Here is a 4,398-nt window from a genome sequence, read left to right as displayed (position 1 = left end):
AGTTTATTTTGAATGGACTTGATTGAACAACTTTTGTACCTTTAATTTACACTTGATATTCTTGAGTTAATCATTTTGTGTTGCATTAATCGGGTTAAATTGTATTGTTTTGTGAAATTTTATTTTGTAATAAATAATTTTACCCTCCATTTGTTCCTCTGGACACATTTTATGTTATCGCCCCTGGACCCCTAGACCTTGGGGCGTAACACGAGAGCTTCACTTTTTGACTCAGCTCTCTCTTCACCACGACAGATCGATACAGTGCCCGCTTCACTGCAGACGCTGCACCAATCCGTCTGTCGATCTCCCGCTCCATTTTTCCCTCATTCATGTACAAGACCCTAAAATACTCCTCCACTTGGGGCAGGAAATCTTCCCCGAAGAACAGAATCGGTAACAAAGGGAAACCTTGGCGGAATCCAATTCTTACTGGAAACGAGTCCGACTTACTGGCAATGGGGACCAAGCTCCGACACCGGTCATATAGGGACCTAACAGCCCGTATCAAAGGGCCTGGTACCCCATACTCCAGGAGTAACCCACACAAGACTCTCAGAGGGACACGGTCGAACGCCTTCTCCAAGTCCACAAAACACATGTAGACTGGTTGGGCGAACTCCCATGCACCCTCAAGGACCCTGCTGAGGCTGTAGAGCTGGTCCAGTGTTACACGACCAGGACGAAAACCACACTGCTCTTCCTGAATCCGAGGTCCGACTATCCGACGGACCCTCCTTTCCAGAACCCCCGAATAGACCTTACCAGGGAGGCTTAAGAGTGTGATCCCTCTGTAGTTGGAACACACTCTCTGGTCCCTCTTTTTAAATAAGGGGACCACCACCCCGGTCTGCCAATCCAGGGAAACTGCCCCCGATGTCCACACAATATTGCTGAGTCGTGTTAACCAACACGACCCTACAACATCCAGAACCTTAAGGAACTCTGGACAAATCTCATCCGTCAAGGTCCCCACCTTCGGCCACTACCCATCCCACATTGCATCCGACCCCTTTGGTGCCTCCCATAGGTAGTGAGCCCATGGGAAGGGGGACCCACGTCTCCTCTTCAGGCTATGCCCAGCTGGGCTCCATGGGCAAAAGCCCGGCCACCAGGCGCTCGCCAACGTGCCCCACCTCCAGGCCTGGCTTCAGAGTGGGGCCCCGGTGACTCGCGTCAGGGCGAGGGAAAACTGTTTCCAATTCTGTTTCTCATCATAAGGGGTCTTTGGGCTGCACTTCATCAGGCCCCTCACCTAGGACCTGTCTGCCTTGGGTGACTCTACTAGGGGCATGTAGCCCCTGACAGCATAGCTCCTAAGATCATTGGGACACTCAAACCCCTCCACCACGATAAGATGGCAGCCCAGGGAGGGGACCAAGCACAATGCAAAGTATCAAATGCAGTGGTGTAATACATGCCGCAACTAAACTCTACAGCAGTGGAGTTGTGTTCTCTGAAGTGACAAATCACACTTTTTTTGTCTGGCAATCTAATGGATGAATCTAGGTTTGGTGGTTGCCAGGAGAACAGTACTTGTCTGACCAAGTGTTTGGTGGAGGGAGGATTACGGTGTGGGGTTGTTTTGCGGGACTTGGGTGTGGCCGCTTAGTTCCAGTGAAAGAAACTCTTGATGGTTCAGCAGACCAAGACATTTTGGACAATTTCATGTTCCCAACTTTGTGGGAACAGTTTGGGGATGGCCCCTTCCTGTTCCAACATGACTAAGCACCAATGATCAAAGCAAGGTCCATAAAGACATGGATGAGTTTGCTGTGGAAGAACTTGACTGGCCTGCATAGAGTCCTGACCTCAACTCGATAAAACACCTTTAGGATGAATTTGAGCAGAGACTGATTCAAGCCTTCTCATCCAACATCAGTGTCTGGTCTTACAAATGTGATTCTGGAAGAATGGTCAAAAATTCCCATAAACACTCCTAAACCTTGGGGAAAGTTTTTCTTGAAGAGTTGAAGCTGTTATGGCTGCAAAGGGTGGGCTAACATCATATTAAACCATACAGATTAAGAATGGGATGTCACTCAGTTTCATATGCATGTAAAGGTAGACAAGACTTTTGCCAATATAGTGTATATCAAAACCTCTTCTCTCATGACCTTGCAAAGGCAAAGATTACCATCATTTGCAGTCTTCAATCTGAGGCTTTCCCAGAGGACATCATATGCTTTCAGAAAGGAAAGGAGATGCCTGAAAAGATATGTCTCAAAAAGCAACATTAACAACCTTTCTGGCATAACACTACCACCAACAAGTGCAACATCAAGGGCACCACTTCACAGAGGGTGCAGTCAGATCAGCTGTTCTATGGGTCATTAGAGGTCAAAAGCTTGTTGGTAAAATCATTCATTATTGTGTGACCGTACACAAACTCAGGCAGAGAACAAAGTCAGAAAAAATGTCTGACCATCCTATAGACTGCCCAAGCACGAGTTTCCTAATTTCTCATGTAGGTTATGACATGTTTGGACCATGGCCGCATTGCATGGAACATTGAAGGTCTTATGAACTACTAAGCCACTGTTACATTTAAAGGTTCTATGTGCAACTTCAATTTTCTCTTTTAAAGACAATAGTAATATACTTGTGTTATAATGTATGACATTTATAAAATACAAACATTTAGACAAAAGCTAGTAAATGCACTTGTAATTAGGGACTGTTATGATAATAGTTATAGAAAATGCTGGGAAAGCTGGGAAAGGCATTTGAGGGGTTCAAAGAATTTTTATTAACAAGAAGAGTTCGACTTCTGTATGTTATGACTTCTCCAGTTTTAGAGAAGACCCTTTCACATAGCACCTCCTTAAAACTCACAAAGTTTAGAGGGATTCGGCCCATTTTACCTATTATTTACAGTCTTTGGTTTATGAACATTGAGACAGTTTAATGGCCCTGCCCTGAATTCAAAACCAGTGTGAAACGTTGCCGAGACATGTGTGACATAATGAAGCTTTATTTAGGGTCACGATTTTTCACATGGTGAAGCGAGGCATCAAAACATCATACTTCTGCTTCAAAAGATTGGGACTTTGTTGAGCCGTCTGCTTCGAGCAGAACATTTCAACCAGGCTGTGAGTATTTTAAGCTGATGATATGTGCTATAAGGATTTATACGATTATTTATGATGTTCCAAATATGTCTGATTTATTGTGGAAGATATATATATATATATATATGTATATATATATATATAATTAACAGGCACAGATTTAGGCACTTTTTACTAAATTATTCTGCTGAACTAAAACACTTTCTCAGATATTTTTGTTGAAATTTGTCAATATTGATGACACTTTTAATATACATATTTTGTGGATATAAGTTTCATCATATTTGTTTTGTTCTGTATTCTATGGACATTTTTGATGTTCATCCCTATTGTGGTTGTAGAAATAACATTTGTTTGTGATGGTATTTAACTTTTATGTTTAATGCATTCATAGGCAGTGTTTATTTAGTAGACTGTCTCTGCATCATATTTATTTACAGTGTTTGCTATTAATAATATATCTAAAAATGTTTTTGTGTTTTTGTTTCATTTTTTTAGTTGACATTTTGAAAATAATCTCTTAATAATAAAGACAACACACCTGTCATTTGTTATCTGAGTTATCTGTCTGCTAAGCTGTACTCAGATCAGTGAGAGCATAACAATGACCTTTTAACAGATGATTCAGGGGACTCTCTTATGCTCATGCTTTGATGCCTGAGTTCTTACTTTTTTCTGTTTTTATTAAAAGCAGGGGCATTACATAAAACAATGTCACATGTTAACGTAGCTGCTGCCACGAATATGGGCCAATAAGCCAGCTGCTAGTGTCCAGGCCCAGGCACTGGTTACACTTTTTTTAAAAGAAATAATTCTAAAAACTACAAGTACAAAAAGAAAAGAAAAAAAAACTATACATACAAAATAAACAATCAAACATAGGATTTCCCCCATTCATAAACAAAAAGAATAAAAACAAAATAACACCAAGAACACATAAAAGGGAATAAAATATTGTTTCATCTGAGAGTTAAAGACTAACATGTTTTAGTATTTTTAATTTTTGTGGCGCATGTTGGTAAATGGCTTGCACTTATATAGCGCTTTATCTAGTCCAAGGATCCCAAAGCGCTTCACACTACAATCATTCACCCATTCACACACTGATGGTGGTAAACTACAATGTAGCCACAGCTGCCCTGGGGCGGGCTGACAGAAGTGAGCCCTCTGACCACCACCAGTAGGCAAGGCGGGTGAAGTGTCTTGACCAAGGACACAACAGCTGAGACAGCCAGAGCGGGGGTTCAAACCAACAACCCTCCGATCACAAGACAAACCCCTACCTCCTGAGCCACTGCCAGGAGCATGTTCTCCCTGTGCACACATG

This window comes from Kryptolebias marmoratus, linkage group LG6 (assembly GCF_001649575.2).
Source record: "Kryptolebias marmoratus isolate JLee-2015 linkage group LG6, ASM164957v2, whole genome shotgun sequence".
NCBI classification, from domain to species: Eukaryota; Metazoa; Chordata; class Actinopteri; order Cyprinodontiformes; family Rivulidae; genus Kryptolebias; species Kryptolebias marmoratus.
Note: the sequence above shows the minus strand (reverse complement) of the source record.